This window comes from Pleurodeles waltl, chromosome 12, assembly GCF_031143425.1.
Source record: "Pleurodeles waltl isolate 20211129_DDA chromosome 12, aPleWal1.hap1.20221129, whole genome shotgun sequence".
In the NCBI taxonomy this organism is placed as follows: Eukaryota; Metazoa; Chordata; class Amphibia; order Caudata; family Salamandridae; genus Pleurodeles; species Pleurodeles waltl.
In genome coordinates this window covers 1,402,454-1,417,044 of record NC_090451.1, presented here as the reverse complement: position 1 = coordinate 1,417,044, position 14,591 = coordinate 1,402,454, and the positions used below count along the sequence as shown (strand labels likewise).

Genomic DNA, 14,591 nt, shown 5'->3' with positions numbered 1-14,591 from the left:
GTTGGAGAATAAGGGTGTATAGCCTGTGAAGTGATCCTAGGAAAGTCAACGCCAACAGCAGCAGGCACGTGATAAATTCAGTAGGTCAGGATTGGCCCCGGGCCATGGGAGGTGTCAGTGAGCGCGAGTCCTGAGAGTCCGTAGGAAGACAACCCTTACATTGGCGTCCCGCACGCGCTGTTTCTCTTTCTTTAAGTATAAGGAATCAAACTATCTACGTCCCTCAACTTACCAACCCTCCGCCTCAGGAAAGATTTTGTGATTCATGAGCAGAACCCAGCTGGCGCTGTTTACAGTAATGCCTAAGCACAGTACTCAACTGAGCGGTGTTTCCAAACTGAGCCGTTGTACTGCCGGAAATACCATGGGATATGTCATTTAACTTTCACATAAAATAGGGTTAACCCAGCCCTACCACATACTAAAAACTAAAGACGGAACAATAAACCGACGAGGATGGGATTCAAACCCACGCGTGCAGAGCACAAAGGATTAGCAGTCCATCGCCTTAACCACTCGGCCACATCGTCTTCAAAACACCATGTTTCAGGAGTACAAAATATGGTAGCCAAAATGTGTTCTATTAGGTGATAGTTGTCTAAACATAATAAAGAGCACATATTTACAGATTGTTATGGTAACTTGTTGTCTTCAGCTTTGCTCTATACGACCTTGTTGTCCATCCCTACTTCAGCTTGAATTTATATGTTAAATGTAATGTAATCATGAAAATTACACTTTCCAAACATGTTCTATCCATATGTGATGTACTATCACACTACCCTCAAATGAGCTAAGATTGCTTTAATTCAGTTGTACGTGGATTTAAAGTGCAATATCATACAAATATTGTACTGGTATGGCGCTTTCAAGTCTCTAGGTGTCAGTTATTGGTGGTCTGCTTACATGTCAACATTAGGCAGCAAATAGTACACAATTAAGGAAAACTGCCTTCCCATTTAATGTGCATTGTTCTGCAAAAAGTTTTAAGTAGGAGAAAGTAAAACTTAGTTTATAAAACCACCTAAACTGGGAGTATTGCCGCTACAGCTATGACACCTCAGTTTAAAAACGTACGTGCATCAACAAGAAATATTTTTGCGCTAAATAAATTGCTGTCCGACTACTCACGTAATGCATAAAACTGAGGCAGTCGTAATTACAATACATTGAAGTAATATTTTGGTAGTTTTTGTTGACGATGACTCCGCAGCAAGCGATCAGATTACTTTTTATTAGTGAAGGCGCGTCAGAGCCTTGATAAGTAAACTTACAAGGAGACACGCCTAGGTCGATGAACCTTTTACACCAGATTCGGGGACCTCCCAGTACGAGATGTCTTTTGGCATCGCAAATCAATAGATCAATATCTCAACAACAATCGCAATAACTAATCAGTATGCTAATCAATAACCTTTAATGAGAGTCAATAAAGTGAACACACCATGATCTTTCAGTCATGAATAACCACACCAATTTAGTTAAGTGTTAGGATATTTATTTCCCTACTGGTTACAATCTAAAGTCATTTCTGTTAATCTCATCAGCAATTCATCTCATTAGTAACTCTTCAGATTTGCAATTAGAAGTGCAATTAATCAATGCATAGAGAATATTCACTCAGTATTAACACATAATTATTAAGAAGCAACTTAGCAAAGTCTCAGTAGTGCATGGTTCAACAAAGCAAGAACTCAGTCATTTGTCTATTTGCGTCAGATTTTAGTGAACACCTTAAATAACCTCGTATTAGCATCAGCATGTTGGGCTTCATGCAAAACTATTTAGCAAACACAAATTTGGAAAACATCTAACTATGGCCTCTATCAAAGAGCAGTTGGTACCTAGAAAGAAAAGGCAAACAGACAATTACAATTTTCATCAGATAGTTACCCATCCAACGGATCAGCAAACAGCGTCAGTCTTCGTTCTCGGGACATCAGTCGTTTGCATCATCAGCAAAGAAAGGACATGGCAAAGTATCAGTATGGCATAGCTAAGGAACAAGAACTTCCCTCATATAGAGGAGAAGTAAGTATCAGGTAAGGAATAAGTAAAGGGTGGTTTAGAGTAACAGGGCGAACAAACGGCAAAGTCTCAAACGAAATGGCCTAAATGGCTCAGTAGAATGGCAAAGAATGGCATGGAGTGGAATGTCCAATAAATGCCTGATTTCTCCTCGGGTCATGTGGTTAAATCAAAACTGTCTAATTTACTCCAAATTCCTCAATGGATAATCATTGGTGCATCGCCATCTCTGTCCAATAATCTTCACCAGAGTTTTACACAAACCACAGTTCTCATGTCGTTGATTGGCCCATGTTATTCACGTTTTCATCGGTTGGAATGTCAGGTAAGAAAAGTTACATTTTACGCTCACAGTCAGTAGTTCCATTGTTTTCTCCTACTCCAGGCAGCCTTGCACCTGTTACAAATTACCCTGTTGCATTCAGCAAGAATGTCTCCTTGAGCAAGTAGGGTCCCATGAGAAAGAATTTACTACAGCTACACACATCTCTAGCTTCTGGGAAAGTACAGTTTCATGTCCTTCAGGCAAATAGCACATTGCACGTTAGAAAAAGACAGTTCAATATGAGACCAGGCAGCTAGGCACAGACCTTCGCTAAACTAAGGCCTACTGCTTAATGAACAAACTCCTAATACATAACTCCAATTTTGATATGTTAATACAAATTAAAAACATTAGTACATAATTAATTCAGCATTAATAACTTTCATTAGTCTTCGTATACATTGGTAGCCACTCCCCGTGGGCACATTTCAAACGTGTGCATTATTTCTACGTTAACACATTTTTTATGCAGCTTCATTACACAATATATTGTAAGCTTTTCATGTTAATATTAATTTTAAAAGACACACTCCAGCAATCCCTCCTCTGATGACTCTTGTCATCACACAAATCTTCCCTACTAATTTTACATACTAAAATTCCCTCATATCAATCTCTTCCCTTCTTGGTTTCCCCTTTGATCTTGCCCTGAATAATTTTTCCCTTTGTTTTTCTTCCCTCCTCCTATTATTTTTCGCAATCTTCAATTTTATTCTTTTACTAATTTTACATGCCACCCATGATCCAAATAAGCAATCTATAACAATCAATATCCCCTGTATTATTTTAGACAATATCCCATGCCAAATGTTACTAATCCAATTTCCCACTGAAGCAAATCCTTTCCCAACCTTTTTCCAAACACCTGGTTCTTTCAAATCCTTCAAGTCCGTACTATCCCTAGTCAAGTTAGTAAGCATACTTCTAATCTCATTACTATTATCTGGTATGTAAGCGCAACAATTACACCCATTGAGCAATCTACAAACTCTGCCATTTTTCACTAAAAGAATGTCTAAAGCAAGCCTGTTTTGAAGAGTCATAGCCCCCTCCGCAGCAAGTTCAGTATCCATCAGGAGTATAGCCCCTGAAAAGTTTGTCAGCATGTTATCCTCAATAGTAGACAACTTTTGAATCTTTATGGAGTTCACAATAACTCCCACTGAAGAAATTATCGTCCCAAATATGTCTCCTACTACACCAGCAGCAGTCTCTTTCTTATGTCTAGTACGATGTAATTCAGACAATTTTGGTAACCTTTTCAATGGTCAAGTTGATATATCTTTGGGAAAACTATCCCCAAATAACATGTCCCATACTATCCCTTTGGAAGACAGTAATAAGCATTAAGTCCACATATATAATAAATCCCGGGGATTGCTGGATCCTGTCCATTTAACATGAACGTCCATTTACTCTGAAACAAAAACACACGCTTACATTCACTCATTCCCACAAACACATTGTAATAATATGATTTGGTCTTGGATATGCAAAGCTTTCCTACATGTAGTACGTCCAAAGCTAACTTCCCTTGTTCTCTAATTGCACTATAACCGTCCCTACTAGCAAAGGCCCGTTGCTGTAATCCTTTCTCTAGTTTACCCTTCAATGCCCTTCTTCTCTCTTCCGTGTGATCTAAAAAGCTTTTCTCTACAGGTGTAAGCAAACATGTCAAATTATTGTGGTGTGCATAAGATGTACTAATTGTTAATGTTGCCTGAAAGAATCCTTTAACTAACTTTATGCTATAGTACTTAGCTACCCCACTCACATCCTCTATGATAGGCACATTAGAAAACACAAGATCATGATTTGAGTAAAAATATTGAATCTCTTCCTGGTTATAGAATCTTGTTAGTAACAGACTACAACGTATCCCATATGTTAATGACAGTCTATGAGAGGTAACCCCCTCTTGTACCGAAACAGGAATTTGTGTACACACAAAACAATCTTTTGCATCCATTGTGTCAACATACTCACTCAGCAAGCGATAGAAAACATCAGTGGATAGTTCCCCTTTCGAGTTAGTTCCCTCATGCAAGTATCTTGTATCCAGCTCAAACCTCTCCCAGGCTGTTAGTGCAGTGGTAGTCTCAGGAATTGTAGCATTGTTAGTCCCACTTTTATCCATTAGTGTCATACTCACAACCACGACCCTAATGAACATTTATTACATGAACCTTTTTTGCAAAAGTATTTGGTTCAAGTAAACTTAAAGTGTTGGGATTCAAGACCACGGCTCCAGAGAGACTGGAGCCTAAATCTAGCCAGTTTAGCCTGCTCAGCCATGCTACCTCACATCTACAAGCTCACAACTATAGTAACTTGGCCAAACACTGTGGACACCCGCTGTGGTGACCTGGCTATGCAGGGTAACGCAGCATTCACCGACAGTTGAGCGAGTTACAGGTGAAAAGCAAAGTATAATAACTGTCTGCATATAATATATGTCTTTCCTTATTTATTCTTCTTCCCCATTGTATGTTTGCTCTCTGCTTTAGAAACGCGAGCTGTCATCACTGCAAGGAAACGTATCACACAGCGTTCTACTGTTTACACTCACTGAACTTTCAGCATCACAGTGACCCCTCTCGTCGCCTCTATAGTTAGACTTCAAGACAGCTGGTTTGTTTACCGATACAATTCTTGTCACCTGAGGTTGTGGTTTTTTAAAATAAGAAGTCTCGGTCCCACTGTCTGGCTACCCTTATATATATACGTCACCACTTTGCATTGTCTCACCTCTAGCTATGTGGATCGTAGGTGCAGAAGGCAGAGAGTGAGACACTGATGCAGACAAAATACGTTTGTGAGTTGAGAAATACTGGCAGCAGTGGGATTCGAACCCACACCTCCAAAGAGACTGGAGCCTTAATCCAGCACCTTAGACCGCTTGGCCACACTACCCTGTGCAAACCTGTTTCTGTAAGCTTTCTGAAGTGAGATGTTCTGTTGTATAGGGGAGTTGGAGAATAAGGGTGTATAGCCTGTGAAGTGATCCTAGGAAAGTCAACGCCAACAGCAGCAGACACGTGATACATTCAGTAGGTCAGGATTGGCCCCGGGCCATGGGAGGTGTCAGGGAGCGCCAGTCCTGAGAGTCCGTAGGAAGACAACCCTTACATTGGCGTCCCGCACGCGCTGCTTCTCTTTCTTTAAGGATAAGGAATCAAACTATCTACGTCCCTCAACTTACCAACCCTCCGCCTCAGGAAATATTTTGTGATTCATGAGCAGAACCCAGCTGGCGCTGTTTACAGTAATGCCTAAGCACAGTACTCAACTGAGCGGTGTTTCCAAACTGAGCCGTTGTACTGCCGGAAATACCATGGGATATGTCATTTAACTTTCTCATAAAATAGGGTTAACCCAGCCCTAATACATTCTAAAAACTAAAGACGGAACAATAAACCGATGAGGATGGGATTCGAACCCACGCGTGCAGAGCACAATGGATTAGCAGTCCATCGCCTTAACCACTCGGCCACCTCGTCTTGAAAACGCCATGTTTCAGGAGTACAAAATATGGTAGCCAAAATGTGTTCTATTAGGTGATAGTTGTCTAAACATAATAAAGAGCACATATTTACAGATTGTTATGGTAACTTGTTGTCTTCAGCTTTGCTCTATACGACCTTGTTGTCCATCCCTACTTCAGCTTGAATTTATATGTTAAATGTAATGTAATCATGAAAATTACACTTTCCAAACGTGTTCTATCCATATGTGATGTACTATCACACTACCCTCAAATGAGCTAAGATTGCTTTAATTCAGTTGTACGTGGATTTAAAGTGCAATATCATACAAATATTGTACTGGTATGGCGCTTTCGAGTCTCTAGGTGTCAGTTATTGGTGGTGTGCTTACATGTCAACATTAGGCAGCAAATAGTACACAATTAAGGAAAACTGCCTTCCCGTTTAATGTGCATTGTTCTGCAAAATGTTTTAAGTAGGAGAAAGTAAAACTTAGTTTATAAAACCACCTAAACTGGGAGTATTGCCGCTACAGCTATGACACTTCAGTTTAAAAACGTACGTGCATCAACAAGAAATATTTTTGCGCTAAATAAATTGCTGTCCGACTACTCACGTAATGCATAAAACTGAGGCAGTCGTAATTACAATACATTGAAGTAATATTTTGGTAGTTTTTGTTGACGATGACTCCGCAGCAAGCGATCAGATTACTTTTTATTAGTGAAGGCTCGTCAGAGCCTTGATAAGTAAACTTACAAGGAGACACGCCTAGGTCGATGAACCTTCTAGACCAGGTTCGGGGACTTCCCAGTACGAGATGTCTTTTGGCATCACAAATCAATAGATCAATATCTCAACAACAATCGCAATAACTAATCAGCATGCTAATCAATAACCTTTAATGAGAGTCAATAAAGTGAACACACCATGATCTTTCAGTCATGAATAACCACACCAATTTAGTTAAGTGTTAGGATATTTATTTCCCTACTGGTTACAATCTCAAGTCATTTCTGTTAATCTCATCAGCAATTCATCTCATTAGTAACTCTTCAGATTTGCAATTAGAAACGCAATTAATCAATGCATAGAGAATATTCACTCAGTATTAACACATAATTATTAAGAAGCAACTTAGCAAAGTCTCAGTAGTGCATGGTTCAACAAAGCAAGAACTCAGTCATTTGTCTATTTGCGTCAGATTTTAGTGAACACCTTAAATAACCTCGTATTAGCATCAGCATGTTGGGCTTCATGCAAAACAATTTAGCAAACACAAATTTGGAAAACATCTAACTATGGCCTCTATCAAAGAGCAGTTGGTACCTAGAAAGAAAAGGCAAACAGACAATTACAATTTTCATCAGATAGTTACCCATCCAACGGATCAGCAAACAGCGTCAGTCTTCGTCCTCGGGACATCAGTCGTTTGCATCATCAGCAAAGAAAGGACAGGGCAAAGTATCAGTATGGCATAGCTAAGGAACAAGAACTTCCCTCATATAGAGTAGAAGTAAGTATCAGGTAAGGAATAAGTAAAGGGTGGTTTAGAGTAACAGGGCGATCAAACGGCAAAGTCTCAAACAAAATGGCCTAAATGGCTCAGTAGAATGGCAAAGACTGGCTTGGAGTGGAATGTCCAATAAATGCCTGATTTCTCCTCGGGTCATGTGGTTAAATCAAAACTGTCTAATTTACTCCTAATTCCTCAATGGATAATCATTGGTGCATCGCCATCTCTGTCCAATAATCTTCACCAGAGTTTTACACAAACCACAGTTCTCATGTCGTTGATTGGCCCCTGTTATTGACGTTTTCATCGGTTGGAATGTCAGGTAAGAAAAGTTACATTTTACGCTATAGTCAGTAGTTCCATTGTTTTCTCCTACTCCAGGCAGCCTTGCACCTGTTACAAATTACACTGTTGCATTCAGCAAGAATGTCTCCTTGAGCAAGTAGGGTCCCATGAGAAAGAATTTACTACAGCTACACACATCTCTAGCTTCTGGGAAAGTACAGTTTCATGTCCTTCAGGAAAATAGCACATTGCACGTTAGAAAAAGACAGTTTAATATGAGACCAGGCAGCTAGGCACAGACCTTCGCTAAACTAAGGCCTACTGCTTAATGAACAAACTCCTAATACATAACTCCAATTTTGATATGTTAATACAAATTAAAAACATTAGTACATAATGAATTCAGCATTAATAACTTTCATTAGTCTTCGTATACATTGGTAGCCACTCCCCGTGGGCACATTTCAAACGTGTGCATTATTTCTACATTAACACATTTTTTATGCAGCTTCATTACACAATATATTGTAAGCTTTTCATGTTAATATTAATTTTAAAAGACACACTCCAGCAATCCCTCCTCTGATGACTCTTGTCATCACACAAATCTTCCCTACTAATTTTACATACTAAAATTCCCTCATATCAATCTCTTCCCTTCTTGGTTTCCCCTTTGATCTTGCCCTGAATATTTTTTGCCTTTGTTTTTCTTCCCTCCTCCTATTATTTTTCGCCATCTTCAATTTTATTCTTTTACTAATTTTACATGCCACCCATGATCCAAATAAGCAATCTATAACAATCAATATCCCCTGTATTATTTTAGACAATATCCCATGCCAAATGTTACTAATCCAATTTCCCACTGAAGCAAATCCTTTCCCAACCTTTTTCCAAACCCCTGGTTCTTTCAAATCCTTCAAGTCCGTACTATCCCTAGTCAAGTTAGTAAGCATACTTCTAATCTCATTACTATTATCTGGTATGTAAGCGCAACAATTACACCCATTGAGCAATCTACAAACTCTGCCATTTTTCACTAAAAGAATGTCTAAAGCAAGCCTGTTTTGAGGAGTCATAGCCCCCTCCGCAGCAAGTTCAGTATCCATCAGGAGTATAACCCCTGAAAAGTTTGTCAGCATGTTATCCTCAATAGTAGACAACTTTTGAATCTTTATGGAGTTCATAATAACTCCCACTGAAGAAATTATCGTCCCAAATATGTCTCCTACTACACCAGCAGCAGTCTCTTTCTTATGTCTAGTACGATGTAATTGAGACAATTTTGGTAACCTTTTCAAATCGTCAAGTTGATATATCTTTGGGAAAACTATCCCCAAATAACATGTCCCATACTATCCCTTTGGAAGACTGTAATAAGCATTAAGTCCACATATATAATAAATCCCGGGGATTGCTGGATCCTGTCCATTTAACATGAACGTCCATTTACTCTGAAACAAAAACACACGCTTACATTCACTCATTCCCACAAACACATTGTCATAGTATGATTTGGTCTTGGATATGCAAAGCTTTCCGACATGTAGTGCGTCTAAAGCAAACTTCCCTTGTTCTCTAATTGCACTATAACCGTCACTACTAGCAAAGGCCCGTTGCTGTAATCCTTTCTCTAGTTTACCCTTCAATGCCCTTCTTCTCTCTTCCGTGTGATCTAAAAAGCTTTTCTCTACAGGTGTAAGCAAACATGTCAAATTATTGTGGTGTGCATAAGATGTACTAATTGTTAATGTCGCCTGAAAGAATCCTTTAACTAACTTTATGCTATAGTACTTAGCTACCCCACTCACAATCTCTATGATAGGCACATTAGAAAACACAAGATCATGATTTGAGTAAAAATATTGAATCTCTTCCTGGTTATAGAATCTTGTTAGTAACAGACTACAACGTATCCCATATGTTAATGACAGTCTATGATAGGTAACCCCCTCTTGTACCGAAACAGGAATCTGTGTACACACAAAACAATCTTTTGCATCCATTGTGTCAACATACTCACTCAGCAAGCGAAAGAAAACATCAGTGGATAGTTCCCCTTTCGAGTTAGTTCCCTCATGCAAGTATCTTGTATCCAGCTCAAACCTCTCCCAGGCTGTTAGTGCAGTGGTAGTCTCAGGAATTGTAGCATTGTTAGTCCCACTTTTATCCATTAGTGTCATACTCACAACCACGACCCTAATGAATATTTATTACATGAACCTTTTTTGCTAAAGTATTTGGGTTCAAGTAAACTTAAAGTGTTGGGATTCAAGCCCACGGCTCCAGAGAGACTGGAGCCTAAATCTAGCCAGTTTAGCCTGCTCAGCCACGCTACCTCACATCTACAAGCTCACAACTATAGTAACTTGGCCAAACACTGTGGACACCCGCTGTGGTGACCTGGCTATGCAGGGTAACGCAGTATTCACCGACAGTTGAGCGAGTTACAGGTGAAAAGCAAAGTATAATAACTGTCTGCATATAATATATGTCTTTCCTTATTTATTCTTCTTCCCCATTGTATGTTTGCTCTCTGCTTTAGAAACGCGAGCTGTCATCACTGCAAGGAAACGTATCACACAGCGTTCTACTGTTTACACTCACTGAACTTTCAGCATCACAGTGACCCCTCTCGTCGCCTCTATAGTTAGACTTCAAGCCAGCTAGTTTGTTTACCGATACAATTCTTGTCACCTTAGGTTGTGGTTTTTTAAAATAAGAAGGCTCGGTCCCACTGTCTGGCTACCCTTATATATATACGTCACCACTTTACATAGTCTCACCTCTCGCTATGTGGATCGTAGGTGCAGAAGGCAGAGAGTGAGACACTGATGCAGACAAAATACGTTTGTGAGTTGAGAAATACTGGCAGCGGTGAGATTCGAACCCACGCCTCCAAAGAGACTGGAGCCTTAATCCAGCGCCTTAGACCGCTCAGCCACACTACCCTGTGCAAACTTGTTTCTGTAAGCTTTCTGAAGTGAGATGTTCAGTTGTATAGGGGAGTTGGAGAATAAGGGTGTATAGCCTGTGAAGTGATCCTAGGAAAGTCAAGGCCAACAGCAGCAGGCACGTGATACATTCAGTAGGTCAGGATTGGCCCCGGGCCATGGGAGGTGTCAGGGAGCGCCAGTCCTGAGAGTCCGTAGGAAGACAACCCTAACATTGGCGTCCCGCACGCGCTGCTTCTCTTTCTTTAAGGATAAGGAATCAAACTATCTACGTCCCTCAACTTACAAACCCTCCGCCTCAGGAAAGATTTTGTGATTCATGAGCAGAACCCGGCTGGCGCTGTTTACAATAATGCCTAAGCACAGTACTCAACTGAGCGTTGTTTCCAAACTGAGCCGTTGTACTGCCGGAAATACCATGGGATATGTCATTTAACTTTCACATAAAATAGGGTTAACCCAGCCCTACCACATACTAAAAACTAAAGACGGAACAATAAACCGACGAGGATGGGATTCGAACCCACGCGTGCAGAGCACAAGAGATTAGCAGTCCATTGCCTTAACCACTCGGCCACCTCGTCTTCAAAACACCATGTTTCAGGAGTACAAAATATGGTAGCCAAAATGTGTTCTATTAGGTGATAGTTGTCTAAACATAATAAAGAGCATATATTTACAGATTGTTATGGTAACTTGTTGTCTTCAGCTTTGCTCTATACGACCTTGTTGTCCATCCCTACTTCAGCTTGAATTTATATGTTAAATGTAATGTAATCATGAAAATTACACTTTCCAAACGTGTTCTATCCATATGTGATGTACTATCACACTACCCTCAAATGAGCTAAGATTGCTTTAATTCAGTTGTACGTGGATTTAAAGTGCAATATCGTACAAATATTGTACTGGTATGGCGCTTTCGAGTCTCTAGGTGTCAGTTATTGGTGGTGTGCTTACATGTCAACATTAGGCAGCAAATAGTACACAATTAAGGAAAACTGCCTTCCCATTTAATGTGCATTGTTCTGCAAAAAGTTTTAAGTAGCAGAAAGTAAAACTTAGTTTATAAAACCACCTAAACTGGGAGTATTGCCGCTACAGCTATGACACTTCAGTTTAAAATCGTACGTGCATCAACAAGAAATATTTTTGCGCTAAATAAATTGCTGTCCGTCTACTCACGTAATGCATAAAACTGAGGCAGTCGTAATTACAATACATTGAAGTAATATTTTGGTAGTTTTTGTTGACGATGACTCCGCAGCAAGCGATCAGATTACTTTTTATTAGTGAAGGCGCGTCAGAGCCTTGATAAGTAAACTTACAAGGAGACACGCCTAGGTCGATGAACCTTTTAGACCAGGTTCGGGGACTTCCCAGTACGAGATGTCTTTTGGCATCACAAATCAATAGATCAATATCTCAACAACAATCGCAATAACTAATCAGCATGCTAATCAATAACCTTTAATGAGAGTCAATAAAGTGAACACACCATGATCTTTCAGTCATGAATAACCACACCAATTTAGTTAAGTGTTAGGATATTTATTTCCCTACTGGTTACAATCTAAAGTCATTTCTGTTAATCTCATCAGCAATTCATCTCATTAGTAACTCTTCAGATTTGCAATTAGAAACGCAATTAATCAATGCATAGAGAATATTCACTCAGTATTAATACATAATTATTAAGAAGCAACTTAGCAAAGTCTCAGTAGTGCATGGTTCAACAAAGCAAGAACTCAGTCATTTGTCTATTTGCGTCAGATTTTAGTGAACACCTTAAATAACCTCGTATTAGCATCACCATGTTGGGCTTCATGCAAAACAATTTAGCAAACACAAATTTGGAAAACATCTAACTATGGCCTCTATCAAAGATCAGTTGGTACCTAGAAAGAAAAGGCAAACAGACAATTACAATTTTCATCAGATAGTTACCCATCCAACGGATCAGCAAACAGCGTCAGTCTTCGTCCTCGGGACATCAGTCGTTTGCATCATCAGCAAAGAAATGACAGGGCAAAGTATCAGTATGGCATAGCTAAGGAACAAGAACTTCCCTCATATAGAGTAGAAGTAAGTATCAGGTAAGGAATAAGTAAAGGGTGGTTTAGAGTAACAGGGCGAACAAACGGCAAAGTCTCAAACGAAATGGCCTAAATGGCTCAGTAGAATGGCAAAGAATGGCCTGAGGTGGAATGTCCAATAAATGCCTGATTTCTCCTCGGGTCATGTGGTTAAATCAAAACTGTCTAATTTACTCCTAATTCCTCAATGGATAATCATTGGTGCATCGCCATCTCTGTCCAATAATCTTCACCAGAGTTTTACACAAACCACAGTTCTCATGTCGTTGATTGGCCCATGTTATTGACGTTTTCATCGGTTGGAATGTCAGGTAATAAAAGTTACATTTTACGCTACAGTCAGTAGTTCCATTGTTTTCTCCTACTCCAGGCAGCCTTGCACCTGTTACAAATTACACTGTTGCATTGAGCAAGAATGTCTCCTTGAGCAAGTAGGGTCCCATGAGAAAGAATTTACTACAGCTACACACATATCTAGCTTCTGGGAAAGTACAGTTTCATGTCCTTCAGGAAAATAGCACATTGCACGTTAGAAAAAGACAGTTCAAAATGAGACCAGGCAGCTAGGCACAGACCTTCGCTAAACTAAGGCCTACTGCTTAATGAACAAACTCCTAATACATAACTCCAATTTTGATATGTTAATACAAATTAAAAACATTAGTACATAATTAATTCAACATTAATAACTTTCATTAGTCTTCGTATACATTGGTATCCACTCCCCGTGGGCACATTTCAAACGTGTGCATTATTTCTACGTTAACACATTTTTTATGCATCTTCATTACACAATATATTGTAAGCTTTTCATGTTAATATTAATTTTAAAAGACACACTCCAGCAATCCCTCCTCTGATGACTCTTGTCATCACACAAATCTTCACTACTAATTTTACATACTAAAATTCCCTATTATCAATCTCTTCCCTTTTTGGTTTCCCCTTTGATCTTGCCCTGAATAATTTTTCCCTTTGTTTTTCTTCCCTCCTCCTATAATTTTTCGCCATCTTCAATTTTATTCTTTTACTAATTTTACATGCCACCCATGATCCAAATAAGCAATCTATAACAATCAATATCCCCTGTATTATTTTAGACAATATCCCATGCCAAATGTTACTAATCCAATTTCCCACTGAAGCAAATCCTTTCCCAACCTTTTTCCAAACACCTGGTTCTTTCAAATCCTTCAAGTCCGTACTATCCCTAGTCAAGTTAGTAAGCATACTTCTAATCTCATTACTATTATCTGGTATGTAAGCGCAACAATGACACCCATTGAGCAATCTACAAACTCTGCCATTTTTCGCTAAAAGAATGTCTAAAGCAAGCCTGTTTTGAAGAGTCATAGCCCCCTCCGCAGCAAGTTCAGTATCCATCAGGAGTATAGCCCCTGAAAAGTTTGTCAGCATGTTATCCTCAATAGTAGACAACTTTTGAATCTTTATGGAGTTCATAATAACTCCCACTGAAGAAATTATCGTCCCAAATATGTCTCCTACTACACCAGCAGCAGTCTCTTTCTTATGTCTAGTACAATGTAATTCAGACAATTTTGGTAACCTTTTCAAATCGTCAAGTTGATATATCTTTGGGAAAACTATCCCCAAATAACATGTCCCATACTATCCCTTTGGAAGATGGTAATAAGCATTAAGTCCACATATATAATAAATCCCGGGGATTGCTGGATCCTGTCCATTTAACATGAACGTCCATTTACTCTGAAACAAAAACACACGCTTACATTCACTCATTCCCACAAACACATTGTCATAGTATGATTTGGTCTTGGATATGCAAAGCTTTCTTACATGTAGTGCGTCTAAAGCTAACTTCCCTTGTTCTCTAATTGCACTATAACCGTCACTACTAGCAAAGGCCCGTTGCTGTAATCC

The 14,591-nt window shown here is 39.4% G+C and overlaps 5 non-coding genes across 5 annotated transcripts; all 5 read right to left on the bottom strand.

The window, feature by feature from the left end:
• Positions 1-448: 448 nt before the first annotated feature.
• On the bottom strand, positions 449-530 carry TRNAS-GCU (transfer RNA serine (anticodon GCU)). The gene has a single exon. It is a non-coding gene; the product is annotated as a tRNA-Ser (tRNA).
• Positions 531-5,184: 4,654 nt separating this feature from the next.
• Positions 5,185-5,266, bottom strand: TRNAL-AAG (transfer RNA leucine (anticodon AAG)). Its single transcript has one exon. It is a non-coding gene; the product is annotated as a tRNA-Leu (tRNA).
• Positions 5,267-5,771: 505 nt separating this feature from the next.
• TRNAS-GCU (transfer RNA serine (anticodon GCU)) lies at positions 5,772-5,853 on the bottom strand. The gene has a single exon. It is a non-coding gene; the product is annotated as a tRNA-Ser (tRNA).
• Positions 5,854-10,508: 4,655 nt separating this feature from the next.
• On the bottom strand, positions 10,509-10,590 carry TRNAL-AAG (transfer RNA leucine (anticodon AAG)). Its single transcript has one exon. It is a non-coding gene; the product is annotated as a tRNA-Leu (tRNA).
• A 505-nt stretch (positions 10,591-11,095) lies between these two features.
• On the bottom strand, positions 11,096-11,177 carry TRNAS-GCU (transfer RNA serine (anticodon GCU)). The gene has a single exon. It is a non-coding gene; the product is annotated as a tRNA-Ser (tRNA).
• Between the last annotated feature and the right edge of the window lie 3,414 nt (positions 11,178-14,591).